Below are 16,837 nucleotides of genomic sequence, written 5' to 3'. Positions count from 1 at the left end.
TGTCCAATTTTCTAGTCAAAGTCTATAATAAACAAAAAGGTCCCCACTGAAAAGCATTAAAACCTTAGTTTCTGATCCCACGACCATTACAGCATAAAATCATGCATTCTATTGTATCAGGCTTTCAATTTAGAGTCCTGGCTTCAAAATTGTAGTTTTTACTCTTTTCCACCAGATTGAGCTATTTTCTGATGTTTGCCCTATGGGGCAAATAAATGCTATTTTCCTGGTATCCACTAGGGGCATTGCTGCTGTATGATGATATGGATATGACTGATGTGTGTGTGTGTGTGTGTGTGTTTGTGTGTGTGTGTGTGTGTGTGTATGTGCATGTATGTGTGTGGCATTTAAAATGTTTAAGTGCTGAAAATGAATGAATATTTGGTATTGATAACCAGAACTGAAGTTGGTTAAAAAATTTAGCTCAGTAAAAGTAGAAAATAATATTTAAAAATAATATTGAGGCATGCTGCTTCACACCATACATCAAAATCTAGAGGGTAATCTGGGGTACTGATTTACCGTCTTAAAATCAAGTCATTTTGCTCTGAATAATGTAAATGTAGATATACAGTACCTGATACAGAGAGAAGGAAGACAACAAGTCCACTCACTGCTGCTGTTAAACTCAAAGCTGCTCCTCTCATCTCTCTGTGAGACTTCAGATATGTTCAAACCCGTCTGCAATGTACACAGGAAGTATAACAGCCACACCAATTAACCACTGTACCAAACGCCCATGTAGCCCACTCAACAGCATGTTGTAGTATATCTCACATAATGTTAACTGACAACACCTTTGCATGAGAGGTGAATTGGAGAGGGATCTACTATAGTTTTAAATTCAGGATGTGTCTACAATAACAACAAATTGTGCTATTAGAAATATACATTTTTAAACTGAAATGCCTGTCAAATAAAACAATGAATGAAAAATGAATGAATATTTGGTAGTGATGATCAGGACTGAAGTTGGTTAAAAAAAACTTGACTCAGTGAAAACAGAAAATAATATTAATATATGGTAGTTATATAGTAGTTTTAAGAAGGGCACATTGTCCTCTAATGTAACAAGAGTGATTATTTGTTAATCTGACACTGCAAACAAAATAATAATGCATCAAAGTCAATGTTGTTGCTAATCACTGACATATCCAAGACTGTGATAATGTATTTTTTTGTCATAAAAACAGTGGCATCATGTCAAAAACAGGCTTTTAATGGGTTAAAATTCTAAAAAATGAATGAATATTTGGTAGTTATGATCAGGACTAATGCTGGTTAAAAAATTAACTCAGTGAAAGTTGAAATATTAATATATAATATTTTTATAGCAGTTTTAGGAACTGGACATTTTTGTCTATGAAGATAATAAGTGTAAATAAGTGCAATCAGTAAAAGTAAGTGTATCTGACACTACACAAAAAAAAAATGATGCATCAAAATCAATGTTGATACTAATCACTGACATATCCCAAACTGATAATCAAAAGAGAAAAAAAATCCCACTAGCATTTAGTATACAGAAAATAATTATTTTTTTTGTGTTTCTTTTTTCATAAAAAACAGCAGTGGCATTATGTAAACAAACTGGCATTTAAAGGATTAAAATTCTGAAAGTAAATGAATATTTGGTAGTGATGATCAGGACTGAAGTAGGTTAAAAGATTTAACTCATTGAAAGTGGAAATTAATATTAATATATGATATTTTTATGTGTCATTGATGTGGACATTCTTGTCCTTTAATGTCATCAAGTGCAACTGTTTTTAAGTTGAGGCACAAGAGTTCAATTATGTGATACAGAAAACTAAACTATGATTTATAAACTAAAAAAAGATTAAGTTAATATTTGGTGTTGTAGGCCTTTAAAGGCATACTGCTTCACACCATACATCAAAATCTAGAGAGTAATCTGGGTACTGATTTACTCTCTTAAAATAAATTCATGCAGCTCTGAATAAGTGTGCTAAATGTCCTGCAGTGTAAATGTAGATATACAGTACCTGACACAGAGAGAAAGAAGACAATAAATCAACTCGCTGCTGCTGTTAAACTCAAAGCTGCTTCTCTCATCTCTCTTTGTGTGACTTCAGATATGTTAAAACTTGTTTGCAATGTACACAGGAAGTATAACAGCCACACCAATTAACCACTGTACTCTGCTAGAATAGAGACAGACGTTACACTGAAAGAAAACTTTCCACTGCGGTCAGAACATAAGCAGCAAGCAGATCAGATTGTTAAAAATAACCAAACGCCCATGTAGCTCATCCAGCAACATGTTGTGGTATATCTTATAACGTTAACTGACAACAACTTTGCATGAGACATGAATTGGAGAGGGGTCTACTATAGTTTTAAATTCAGGATGTGTCTACAATAAAAACAAATTGGGCAATTAGAAATATACATTTTTAAACTGAAATGCCTGTCAAATAAAACAATGAATGAAGATTTGGTGATAATCAAGACTGAAGTTGGTTAAAAAACTTAATTCAGTGAAAATAGGAAATAATATTAATGTACAGTATTTTTATAGCAGTTTTAGGAAGGAGACATTTTTGTCCTCTAATCTACAAGTGTGATTAATTTAAAATCTGACAAAGTACAAAAATAATAATGCATCAAAATCAATGTTGTTGCTAATCACTGACATATCGCAGACCATGATAATCAAAAACAATTAATCTCCTATTGTTTAGTTTATGGAAAGGAATGTAATAACAGTGGCATCATGTCAAAAACAGCATTTAAAGAGTTGAACTTCTTAAATTGAATGAATATTTGGTGGTAATAATCAGGACTGATGTTGGTTAAAAATTAATTAATCGAAATTGGAAAATATTATTATATGATATTTTTATAGCAGTTTTAGGAAGGAGTCATTTTTGTCCTCTATGTTTTTTTTTTTCCAAATCTGACACTGCACAAAAAATAAAAATGCATCAAAATCAATGTTGATACTATTCACTGACATGAATCTGACCAGACTGTGATACATGTGATGTGATACAGAAAACTGTGATTTATAAACTGAAAAAAGATTTAGTTAATATTTGGTGTTGTAGGCCTTTAGAGGAATACTACTTCACACCATACATCAAAATCTAGAGAGTAATCTGGGTACTTATTTACTTTCTTGAAATCAATTCATGCTGCTCTGAATAAGTGTGTTAAATGTCCTACAATGTAAATGTAGATATACAGTACCTGACACAGAGAGAAGGAAGACAACAAATCCACTCGCTGCTGCTGTTAAACTCATAGCTGCTCCTCTCATCTCTCTGTGAGGCTTCAGACAATAAAATACATCAAATAATGTAAACAACATGTAATTATCATATCAGTAAACTATTCTACTCACAACAGAGAAGGACGTTGTCTGTTAAGATGCTCGTCCTCTGTGATCTGTGAGCAGAAGTCAGATATCAGGATGTTAAATGAAGTGATTTCCTTCCTCTTTTTTATTTCATGAATATTCATGAGGAGCCAAATGACAGTAAACACATAAGTTAAAACTAAGTTTTACTGTTTTCCAAAGACTTAATATAATCTATGTTAGAGAGAATAACAGACCAGTGTTTTGACCTGTTAGTGAAATAAAGAAAGGAGAGAAATAATGAGATATTTTTATTATCTTACTCTTTTTAAGTGTGTGACAGTTCAGTGTGTAAAGAAAAAACATGACACGTGACGGATGTGTGACATTTGGTTTGATGCATCTCTTCACACTTCTAGTGCATGTTAAGACACTGAATAGTTGACTTTACACCACTATGAGTTCAATAATCCTTTTAAGGAACAGATCTTAGTAGATTTGTAACTAACTCCCCAGTCATTCTAAGACAGAAAATTAAGGAAAAGACATTCCACATATTTTTTCAGTGGTTGTGCAGAGGAACAGAGATACATCAATGTATCATTACCAGATCAGACTTTTTCTGTATCAGTCTTTTAACCCATTTCCCTATGTATATAGGCTCTTTTTTAACTGATGTTAAAAATTAAGTTTTGATAATACTGCATCACACATACATCAAACCTAGAAAAGTGCTGATCTGGGATATTTTATATTTACTTTCTTAAAATCACTCCATGCAGCTCTGAATAAGTGTGCTAAATGTCCCACAATGTAAATGTAAATATACAGTACCTGACACAGAGATAAAGAAGACAACAAATCAACTCGCTGCTGCTGTTAAACTCAAAGCTGCTCCTCTCATCTCTCTATGTGTGACTTCAGATATGATAGAACTTGTTTGCAGTGTAAACAGGAAGTATAACAGCCACATCAATTAACCACTGTATTCTGCTAGAATAGAGTTAGAAGTTAAACTGAAAGAAAACTTTCCACTGCGGTCAGAACATAAGCAGCAGGCAGATCAGGTTGTTAAAAATACATCATCAATATGCATGATAAGCTAAAGGCCCATAGAGCCCACCCACTCAATTCTCATTTTACAGCATGTTGTGGTATATCTCATAACATTAACTGACAAGACCTTTGTGTGAGAGATGAATCAGAGAGTGGTCAACTATAGTTTTACGTTCATGTGTCTACAAAACAAATTGTGCTATTAGAAATATACATTTTTAAACTGAAATGAAACAATATGTAAATAAAAGTAGAGCAGGGTACTACATTCTCCCCCCACCAAAATGGTCATCTCCTGATGACAGTTTGATTTAAACATTCATCTTATCAACCTATCCACTCGTAAAAGCTGCTTTTATATCTCTTGATGGAAGAGAGGGATAGACTTTCTTTCTTTTCACTGTCCTACCATGTGTACTAACCGCTACTGAAGTCAGGCTCGTGAGTCACAGGTTAGTTTATTTGACACCTTTTTTCAGTTTCTGAGGTTGTGTCGTGTTCTGTAACATTGTCTTTTCTCTCAACTCTTTAATTTGCTGTCTGTATCTCAGTGTTTTTCCCTAGTTTGGTGTCTTTCTGCATCAGCCATCTTGTTAGCAGTCCTCTCTTTACTTGAGGTTCATCTGCTGCTTTAGGTTCATCTGTCATTGCACGCAGAACACGATCCAGATTTAGACCAAGGGTTCAGAGTGTTCATTGATCTGATGTTCCAGTTTATGTGACTGTTATGGTAGATGGTGGTCGTACCATACTGTATACACATCTGTATCAGAAGCAGACTCCATCCTGTTATCCTCTTCAGGGGTGGGAAAGCAAGAAGGATCATAGTTCTCACTTCTCTTGTCTTTAAGCCTTTTCCTTGCAGAATGTAGGCATAATGTGATCATGGTGGAGCACTTTTTCAGGGCCTCAGGCTATAGATTGCACTGAGGGTGGTCCAGTAGGGTGCATGCTCAACAGTTTCTTGTTCCCCCCCTTGTGGTGGAACAAGAGAGAGATGCTGGAATAGATTTGCTATCAGCTCTTTACCAACATCCAGTGGCAGCACTTTCAAACTACAACTAGGTTAGAAAATTCATGGTCTCCAATATTCTTTTAAATAAAAGGTTCAACATTGGGATTTCACAAATTTCACCACCCGTTTGATAACTGATGCAGTGTCCCAGAGATAGGTCTGAGGCTGCACATTGTTACAATGTTTGGTATGTTTCCCCTGACAAAAATGAATAAATATTAGAGACAAGAATCCACATCTCCATCAAGTGCAGACTGTCTCAAGTGAGGTGCTTTCATACTGTTCCTCCAAGAAGTAAAAGATGATTGCACATTTTAATAGCCTATAAGGTTGGGATAAGTCTGAGGGTATGGAATAGAGTCACCTAGGTTAGATGGCGTAAGTAAAATGTCATTAGAATAAAGATTAGCTCATAAATCATAACCAAAAACATGGATACTAGTTATGTTGCGATTGCCCCTGATAAAGATATCAGATATTCTGCATTCTTCTTCCTTTTAGAACATATTGAATAAAGCGTTCCATGTGTTCTACAAGCGCTTACATTACCCACAATGCAACTATACCATCAAGAGTTTGGCTGGAGATATGGGTCTGTTATGCTAGTAGCAGCTAATGTAGCCTCGAGCTGTTAGCCTCAAACAGAGATGAGGAGCGGGCTGCAGAGGTTTGGTAATCCACTTCTTTCTAACTCTTCACCACCAGATTCTTTTCATTATCAAATTTATAGTCTTCAGCTACAACTGACGCTGACTCAAGTGACATCACTTGAGGCAACTTATCAGGTTTCAGGTAATGTTAATCTATGTGCATGAATCTCACCTACATAAACTGTATATTTAATAAATTAAATTAAATCACTAATTACCTTTCAACATGTATCATAAGGAAGACAGAAGTTTGCAGACAAAGGAAGAAAGCCTAATGTCAGAGTCATATGACTGGATAACTTGTCAATCAACGGCCATCTAGTGGTCAATTATGCGGACTGCAAAAGAAAATACACGTCTTCAAGAATGAACTATAGATTTGTTTCAGTTTTCGACTCATTGTCGAGCTTGTCATGACTTTCCAACAGCCAGGGATGTAAATAGGGCAATGATTCTGATTTGGTAATACATTTTCATGTACCTTGTCAGGAGTCAGATTTGTTATATATACATAGAAAGAGAAAGTACTGAATAGCTGTATAGTGTGGTTGAAACAGTTTGCTTGAAAAAGTGATTTAAATACATTTAATTAAAGGTGACATCTTCAAAGAGGTATAATTTCATATTATATGACATAAGAGAAATTATTTCACACTTCATTTGGTAGTCAAATGGTTAAGGAGTAGAAGGCAGGGCTGGAGATAAGTTTAACCATCAAGTACCACAAACAAATATATAGTCATAATTCCTAGAGAGATTTAGGTGACATCCATGCACACAGATTAACATTTCCTATATATTTAGTGCATGGAAATATACAAATTTGTGAGATCATTCTAATTAACCCTCAGAGACCCGCAGGGGTATCTGCGCTGACATCTTTCAGAGGCTGTAAAGCTAGTGAAGATACTGATATCATATGAAACTAGAAGACCGAAGGCATCCATTGGTACCAACCATGTCTTGTTAGCTGTCAAATAATACTCCAAATCCAAAACTGGCATGGCCATTTTCAAAGGGGTCCCTTGACATATCACCTCAAGGTTCTATGGGTACCCATGAATCTCCCCTTTACAGACATGCCAAATTTATTTATAATCCCATGCAGTTTTTGGCAAAAACCATGCAGTTTACCATGTGTTTTAGGAGACATTCAAGTTTGTATGGAATTGATGTGTGTTGATCAGTTTTACTCAAAAACTGCAAAGTGGCACCAGACAAGCTAACATGACACAAACAAATATATGGTCACAATTCCTAGAGGATGAGTTTACTATGGATTTTAAGAGACATTCCAGTTTGTATGGAATTGGGGTGTGTGTGTGTGGGGTCAGGTTTTTGAGCAGTTATTTGAAAGAGGCAACAGTAAGGGTAAGTGTCATGAAAGTGTGATACTTTATAGCCAATAAATGAAACTTAAATAAAGTGACATAAGTATATTATCGTATATTATTATTAACATTATCAGCTCCAATTTTACATTTTTTATGTTTTGTTTTTTTTAACCCAGCTTATAATGTAATAACCAGCCAATGATGTCATAACTTATTACTAGGGATGTGCAGATCTATATTTGTTGAGGCAGCAAAATTATTTGTATTTGTATTAGTATAAAAGTGGAGAGAGGCTTAAAAATCCTGTTTTTAAAATGTTACAATAAGTGTTCATGAATAAATTACCTTAAGAAGGAGGTCCCCACACCGGGTCTCCCAGATCATAGATGACTGCACTGACTACTGAGCTAAAACTTTACTCATCGCCTCATTGCAGACAGACTTCTATTTATACACCCATAACACAGAGACAGCACACCATGTAACATGTAGGGAGGAACTTCAAAGGCGATTATTGCTTTGTACATTTCATTTATTGCCTATTTTTTTACAACTTAACTTTGTGGAAAGGAGAAGGGGAACAACAGGTTATGGAGAGTCCCTTGTGAGCACTTTGCATGTGTCAGTAGCTCAGCTGTGATGTCCAAATAAGGAAATGCGTGTCATGTAACAGGTGGACATGACTCCCCTCGTCGAGCCCTGTTGATAGACATAACAGTGGAGCAGAGGACAACAACTGAGATAGCGATGTAACCAACCTGTGTGAAAACAAATAATTTTTTTAAGCATTTGAATGAAACAAATATTCGTAAAAAAAAACAAAAAAACAACACACTATTCGTGCTTCACCAAATAATGTATTTGTATTTGGGCATTCCCCTACTTATTACATTATGCACAAAAAGTAATTTCATTATTGGTTTAGAAGTTTTATTACGTTATTGGCTGCTACAAACACCAAGAGGGTTCATCCATAACTTGTCCCTGATGTGTCTGATGAACTGTAGTTCACATAGCCAGCATCTTTCTCCAAACACACTGTGGTTCCTGTGTGGGCCACAGCACAGGCCAACACTAAATGATTATTATTTGTTTACTGGACCAAGTTTAGATGATTGAGCTTCAGGTTTGCAGTGTAGAGCTTTGGAGGAGTTTATAAGGGATCATTTGTCACTTTTTGCAGAATTCCTCTTCCAGGGAAGTTGGTCTAAAAAGCTCAGCTCTGTTCTGAATCCATAATTTTACTTTTGCTGCAGGTGGCCCTTTTTATAGAAGGACTGTACGGCCAGAGAAAGATGATGTTGCTGTTCAACTGCTATGCAAGGAGCAGTTTGTACAGACTGTAGTTGGTGGCAGCTAACCAAAAAACAACAAGAACTGTGGGGGTTTTTTTTAGCAGCAGGAGGTTCTTTACTTCACTTTTCTTTATTATGAACCATTTAGCTTGACTTTAAAAGCACTAATTACATCATATTCAAAGTAAAGATGCCATACAGGAATATGAACAAAAAGAAAAGTTTGCTGAGGTTAGATTCTCCATTTTCAGTGATGCAGCGCCTCCTGTTGGTCCTTGCCTTACACAAATCTGTTGTCACTCTCAGCTGTACCAATGATTTTATTTTTTTGTTTGTTTTATAGGGAGGAAGATGATGATAACTAAGAAAATAAGAAACAAGTCTATTTGAAAATGCAATAGATATTGTATATTTACAAAAGAGATCACATTTCTCCTATTTTAGCTTTGCCACATTGGCTTCCTGTAAAATCTAGAATAGAATTTAAAATCCTTCTCCTAACTTACAAAGCCCTTAATGGTCAGGCACCATCATATCTTGAAGAGCTCATAGTACCTTATTATCACACTAGAACACTGTGCTCCCAGATGCAGGCTTACTGGTGGTTCCTACAGTCTTTAAAAGTAGAATGGGAAGCAGAGCCTTCAGCTATCAGGCTCCTCACTTGTGGAACCATCTTCCAGATTCGGTCCGGGGTGCAGACACCCTCTCTATGTTTAAGAGCAGGCTTAAAACTTTCCTTTTTGATAAAGCTTATAGTTAGGGCCAACCAGGCTCAAATTGGATCAGCCCTTAGTTATGCTGCTATAGGCCTAGATTGCTGGGGGACTTCCCATGATGCACTGAGCTCCTCTCTCCTCCTCCTCCTCTCCATCTGTATGCATTCATGGAACATCAATGCATGTCACTAACTTTGCTTCTTCCCCGGAGTTTTTTGTGCTTTCTCATCTCGCAGGAAACCCTGGGATGTAGGCCAAGTCTTTGCGGTCCTTCGCAGTCCTGTTGGCATCCGTCCCTGGCTATTGCTACTTATTGTTATTGTTATGATTGTTGTTATTCTGTCGTCGTCCCCCCCTTCTCAACCCAACTGGTCAAAGCAGATGGCCGCCCACCAAGGGCCGGGTTCTGCTTGAGGTTTCTTCCCATTAAAGGGGAGTTTTTCCTTACCGCTGTTGCCAAGTGCTTGCTCATGGGGGAATTGTTGGGTCTCTGTAAATTAAAGAGTACGGTCTTGCTCTATGTGAAAAGTGCCCTGAGATGACTTTTGTTGTGATTTGGCGCTATATAAATAAAAATTGATTGATTGATTGATTAAGGAATATAGTAATCATAGTTATTGATCTATTTAGTTTGTAATATAGGAAAGAGAAATGATTAAGAGTTATAACAATGTTCCAGTCGGTGAGCTTTGGTCTGATAGAGCGGACTCGCTGTAGCACTTCTCTGGATGTTTGGCCATAAGGGTGAATGAGCTGGATGGATGGATGTGAGGTTTTGTCAGCGAGCCAACACTTTTGGGGATCCTGTTTGTAAAAATTGGCAGGAAAGTAGTGAAGGTGGGTTGGGGAGGTGGAAGATGGAGACAACACAAGAAAAACAACAACAAATGTAACTACACTTCCTGTCCTGGATGTATGCTTCAGTCAGATTATTATTTTGTACTTTTTATTTTGGCATGAGGACATATTTTCTAAAAAAAGTTTACTTTCACTACTTCGTAAGGTCATGGAGCCAGCAGCCAGTATAGCGGACCAGCAACAGAGATGAAAGCTGTCATTGTGAGCCCATAAAGTGTCCCCAGGTCTCAACCACAATCCAGAACCCCTGTGTCGCGTGTGTCCTTCTTTCCGCACGCCACCCCCATCTCACACTGATAAACACAACGCAGAATCCCTGGGTGTGTCGAGAGGCTACGGCACGTTCGGGTTACATTAATCAACCATGTTTTTATCATTTGAAATAATTTTCTAATAAATATGGTCCTGTGGGGAAAAAGGGTACCTGATGCCCGGTTGCTTTGTTGTCTCTTCCTGCTTTTTTTTCTACTTTAATGAGTACATATGATTTGCAGTGGAGGAAAAAACCCTCAGATCCTTTACAAAAGTAAAAGTGACAGTAGCACAGTGCAAAAGTACTTTCAGTTGAGTAAAAGCAAAGTTTGAGTAAAATGTACATGAATACTCTGAATAATGGTCATTTCAGATTGTGCTAATAATAAAGTACCATGTACATGTACTCTAGTTCAGTTTAAACTTAATCTAAACTTCGTATTTCATAAGTTTGATATGTAAAGGACGTGTTAATAATTTTTCAAGTCTATGAACTTTGACATGTTTTTCTTGCTGTAATCTTTCCTCCTGTTCATATTGACCTGTAGTGATTTCTGTACCTTTTCCTGTAGGTATCGCCCTGTGTTCGTAAACATAATGCCCTAATTTGATAGTTAAGCCCTTATTCCTGTCTTTTAGAGTGTATTTTAATATTAATAACTACTTCCTCCCTTACTTTTGTGGCTTTCTTAGAGTTATGTTTATATTTAACAATAATCACAGAACACTATGTCCCCATAAATTAACTCAAAATTTATTAACTAAAGTGGAAAATAGTAATTTCAAATGAAAATTAAAGCTGCAAGCAGCATTGAGCAGGCCCTCGCGCCTTTGCGCACGTCGGGCCATGGCGCAGCCAAAGGGCTTCTGTCACGGGCACGTAGATGTCTCCAGACCTGAGCTGACAGGTCTGACTTTACAAAATGTAAAGTTTGGTGCGACTGGAGCATGTACAATAAAGTTATAGCAATTTCCTCTGTCATGGCGAAACATCAAATCTCAACGGTGTGAGTCTGTCTTGCTCGAACCCGAAACTTCATACAAAGTTTGTATATAATGTACTGTAAGTATATGGACCTTGCCGCTATATCCTATAAAACTGAGCTATATTCAACTGTCACACCCATCCCCCGCTATTTAAACCTTTCGAGTTATTACAAAGTTTTTAATAACTTTTGTTCAGCACAGTGTCATATGTCATGTATTCAAGTTTGGAGCTGATACAATTAACGCCCTAGGAGGAGATAGCGTTTATTTGGGGTGTTAAATTGGCACAAAGTCATACATTCATGGGTGAATTGTGGACTTCCTGTTGGATTTAGGTCAGGGGTGTCAATGTATGATTTGTAGGTCTTGATGAGACAAATAATTGAGTTTTTGTTCGATCTCTCTACGACATTCCTATGGGCCGTGGCTGCCATTTTAGTGACATAGGTGGCGCTATAGAGCACATTTTGGCACTTTGGGGGATAATTTTTACATTTTATCAAATTCTTTACCAGACCTGATGTACGTGCCAAATTTGGTGAGTTTCTGAACATGTTTAGGGGGTCAAATTAAGGGTTGAAGTGGTGGAATAATAAAGACGAAACAAACAAACAAACACACGAAATACAATAGGGTCTTCGCGGCTCAGGCCCTAATTAAAGCTGCAAGCAGCGATGAACGGGCCCTCGCACCTCCATGCACATCGGGCCACAACGCAATCAAAGGTCTTCTGTCACGGGCATATAGATGTCTTCAGACCCGGGCTGTTTTTGGACAGTGCAAGAAGGAGATAAACATCACTTCCTTTGTCCACTGTTTTGCCTGCTGCTGGGGCTGCTTCGCTGAAATTTTGTAGGGGGCGCTTTTCAGCCAGTTTGCATCACTGATGGAATATTGTCATGTAGACGTGTTCAGGCCGGGATTCTTATCAAACATGTAAAGTTTGGTGCAGACTGGAGTATGTACAATAAAGTTATAGCAACTTCCTCTGTCATGGCGAAGCATCAAATCTCAATGGTGCGAGGATGAGAATTTTCTGCAGGGTGAGACATGTCCCCCTTGTAATTCCCTCGAAGCACAGGCAAACACAAGTGGCTTTCTTGCAACTGGTTTATTTGTAGCTTTCTCTCCAAATCCACCGTGAAAACTACAGACACATACACACACGGTATAAAGACAAAGTTAGCGAAAATAAAAGCCTTTACAGCATGTGGGAAACAGCTCGTCAAAGTAAAATAAAGACAAAAAATGAATTACCTCGTTGGCTGCATTCTGCAAATAAGGGAATTATCCTTGGTCCTTGAAGGGTCCTTAAACATTTCACAACCACTTAAATAGGTTGATATTTAGCATGTATCTTAACTGGAGCACATGTGCATCTTTACCTGCTCATTTCTCCCTTCTCCCGTACGTCAGAACAGCGCAACTGGCTTTTCTAAATAAAAGTGGCTGTTTCACAATAAAAGCTATCTTCTTAAAATAATTTTTTTGGGCCCATTCACTTGAATTTCAATTATTAAACAAAACTCTTGATGAGTTTGTGTGTAAAACAAATTCATTTCCTAATTTTCATCAAGTTTATGTTTAGAAAAGTAAAGACTTTTAACCCACATGACCTGGTCAAAGTTTGATTGAAATGTGTACTGTCAGGTGTGTAGAGACAATAAGTAACTGCAGCTGGACACAGAAAAATACTCATATATTTGAATGGAGAGTGTGAGTGAACCGCTAGGTGCTTGGGCCCTGATAAAGTAAAAACTGTAGTACAGAGCTACAAATTTTAGTTTTGATTTTATTTTTCTGCAGCACTTTATCACTAAACTGTCACTCTACACTCAATGAGCTCCATTCAACCCCCACACCCATCCCCTCCTCCTATTCTCTCTCTCTCTCCCTCTCAGTTGGAGAGGAGAATGCCACTCTTCTTGTGAAATATCCTCATAAATCCAATGACTTTGGCCAAATCCTACATTAAAAATCACATTTTTTTGTAGGAAATTTCATCGCGAATCTATTGATACAGGTTTCAAAGTGGCCAGACTTATACTTTAGACGGTCAGAGTCTGCTCTCCCCCTCACCTGTTGCTGTGGGAATTATCCAATCATTCAGTCTCACTCTCTGCTCTGCCACATCCCTCATTAGTTCAACCATTTTCACCTGGCACTCCCACCTGCTCATCATCTCCAATTAAGCCAGTATATAAACTGCCTCGGCCCACTCCCTCTTTGTCAGATTATCTATGCTACTATGCTAAGTCATCTTGCCTTCATCTCTGGACTGCCTTCCTGGTTCCTGATCAGCTTGTCGCCGACCATCACTCCTCGTCTCTGCCCCGGTAAACCCACCAGCCCTCTGTCCCTGACTCTAAGTTCTGCCTGCCTGTTCCCTGGTCTTTGTCTGCCTTGGGAGTGGAAGATCGGGGTTCAATTCCCGGTGGAGCCATACTCATCAGAACTGTGTTTCTCTACTGTGCTACTATTGCCTTGACATTGTGTGGAATAAAGATTGTAAAATTTATACTGTGTCATTTGTGCTGCTATTGGGTCCATTCTATACCTGTTACATAGACATCAGAACCATTTGTTTGACACAAAGTCCATGCCTTGAGATTGCCTCCCCAATGGTTTACATTGTAAGGTGTGATGTGGCACTACAACTTTCAGGGCTTACAATATCTAAACGGTTCGAGTTATTAAGTTTTTAACAACTTTTGTTCAGCACAGTGTCATAAGTCATGTATTCAAGTTTGAAGCCAATACCATTAACGCCCTAGGAGGAGATAGCGTTTATTCAAGGTCCAAAATTGGCACAAAGTCATAATTTCATGGGTGAATTGTGGACTTCCTGTTGGATTTAGGTCAGGGGTGTCAATGTATGATTTGTAGGTCTTGATGAGACGAATAATTGAGTTTTGGTTCGATCTCTCTGACATTCCTACAGGCCGTGGCAGCCATATTAGATACATAGGTAGCACTATAGAGCACTTTATGGCACTTTGGAGGATAATTTTTACATTTTATCAAATTTTTCACCAGACCTGATGTCCGTGCCAAATTTGGTGAGTTTTTCAGCATGTTTAGGGGGTCAAATTAAGGGTTGAAGTGGCGTAATAATAAAGAAAGAATAAAAAGAAGAAGAAAGAAAAAAAACACATGAAATACAACAGGGTCTTCACCTTTCACTAAAAAGTGAAAAGTACTAAAAGTAAATTTAAATGTGTCTAAACAATCAGTGATTCATGGTGAAATGTTGTTTCAGGGAGAGAGGAGAGTTTGCTCACTGCAGCTGCTTCCACTGTCACCACTGTTTTTATTTTCAATGACTCTGGACAAGAATTTATTTTACACTGATTTGATTTAAACATGTTTTTGCACATTTGTTACAGATGGAAGTAAAGCCTGTAAAGCACAGTCCTGGAGCACCAACACATTTAGTTAAGCTCTATAGGAGTGTGACCTCCATTGTCAGTACAGTTAGTTACAGTTTAAGTGACTCAGAAACAGAGTCCACTTACAATCCAACTGTCATAATCCAGATGTTTACACTCATCTGATACACTCATCATAGTTGTTAGCGTGCGCTCACAGCAATGAACAACAGAGCTTTGAAGACACTTCAGGCCGTCAGTTTCTCCTCTCAGACTCCATAGTAGAGCTAGACAGATAAATCTGCAAGTCTGAGGTTTTGGTTGATGTTAGTTTAAATATCAGTATATGACTAATGACCAATACATCATAACCATGTCTGTGTCAGCCTATAAAAACAGTTTCAGTTGAGCTATACTACATACAGCAGGCCTACGGGCTGCCAGATAGTCCAGCTGTATCGAGCTGGAAACAAACCAAAACCACAATACTGTATGTACACCTTATTATTATTATTATTATTATTATTATTATTAATATTATTATTATTATTATTATTATTATTATTATTGCCAAGTAGGTTTGCACATACAAGGAATTTGTCTTGGTGTTGTGGTGTGTAACAATCAAACTATACAAGTTAAGAGAGAATACAAGCACCACAAGTCAAGTCATTGTAAATGATTTACAATAAAATTATGTAAAATATATTCTAAACTGAAAAGAGCTGTTAGAGTTTAAAATGAAGAGAATTGAATATACATATATTGACTGAAACATTGGAGCCAAACATGCTGTAATATCCTGATTAACTGTCAGTGTTTTCTTTTGATTGCTGTTCTCCAGGAGCAGGAAAATCAATAGCTGCTGGGGTAACAACTGAGGCTGAGGAGAGACCAGACAACAGAGAGAGGGTGAGGAGGGAGAGTTATACTATTCTATCCTGGTTCCACACTTCCACAGTCACTATCTTAAAGTGCAACTAGAAAACTCATCTGACTGTCAAGCACTTCATGTTGTTTCTTAACAATCCTTCTTCACACAAACCAACACTTTCTTCATTTCTATCACCCTCCAGACACAGCTGGAGGAGCAAGATAACCCTCTGTACACCAGCGTGCACTTCTCCAACAACCAGGCAGATCCTCTCTATGCCAACATCAGATCAGCTCAGCCACACAGACACATGGAGGAACAAGAGGTTGTCCAGTACGCTGCTGTCACATTTAACAGAGCCGGTTCTGCCCCGAGGTGAGCAGCTCTTCACACAGGAACATAGTAGCAACACTTTTATTTCAGTTTTTCATTTCTTACATTTGCCTGTTACATCTTTATTATGACTGTTTGTATAATTTAATACCATATCTTCACAATCACCTGATTTTATTATTTTTTTATTTCCCTCTCAGAGCCAGAGGTCAGGAAACTGAGGAAGATCCAGCTGCACTGTACAGCACAGTCAACAAAAGCAGGTTACCATTGAATCTTAAAATATAGATCTCAGGGCTGACTTCTCCAAGAATGCATCATAGACGACTATTGAGAGCATTTAGAGCATGCTCTCTTTTCCAAGGCCGCCCTGAATACAGAACACACAGAAAAATAAAAACAAAGTTTACGGTGTACAAATTCACAGTAACAAACAAGATTTACAGTGAACAAACAGAGACAATATTCAAAGACATGGCGCTGTGGATACTTGCCAGTGTGATATTTATTAACACTGGGTTGGAGGAAATATACTAAAGATTTAGTTTACTTTGTGAACCCATCCAACTTATCAATTAATCGAGACCATAATCAACAGACTACTCGATGAAAATAATTGTTCGCTGCAGCACTAATGTGATCTATTGTCAATGAAAATATTGGTTATAGCCACTGTAAAGCTCACTTGATCATGTTGCTATAGAGAGTAAGTCTTTACTGTTCATGGATCTGTTTTGTATGGAGCCTCCAAACTCCTGAAAGCTTTTTGCTTAT

The 16,837-nt window shown here is 37.5% G+C and overlaps 1 long non-coding RNA gene across 1 annotated transcript; it reads right to left on the bottom strand.

Moving 5' to 3' along the window:
- Positions 1 to 12,584: 12,584 nt before the first annotated feature.
- LOC121905323 lies at positions 12,585 to 12,890 on the bottom strand. The gene is made up of 2 exons (XR_006098392.1): positions 12,746 to 12,890; positions 12,585 to 12,635 (listed from the first exon to the last, which is right to left on the bottom strand). It is a non-coding gene; the product is annotated as an uncharacterized LOC121905323 (long non-coding RNA).
- Positions 12,891 to 16,837: the final 3,947 nt, after the last annotated feature.

The sequence above is a fragment of the Thunnus maccoyii genome, chromosome 2 (assembly GCF_910596095.1).
Source record: "Thunnus maccoyii chromosome 2, fThuMac1.1, whole genome shotgun sequence".
NCBI lineage: Eukaryota > Metazoa > Chordata > Actinopteri > Scombriformes > Scombridae > Thunnus > Thunnus maccoyii.
This window is presented reverse-complemented; position numbering and strand designations above follow the sequence as displayed.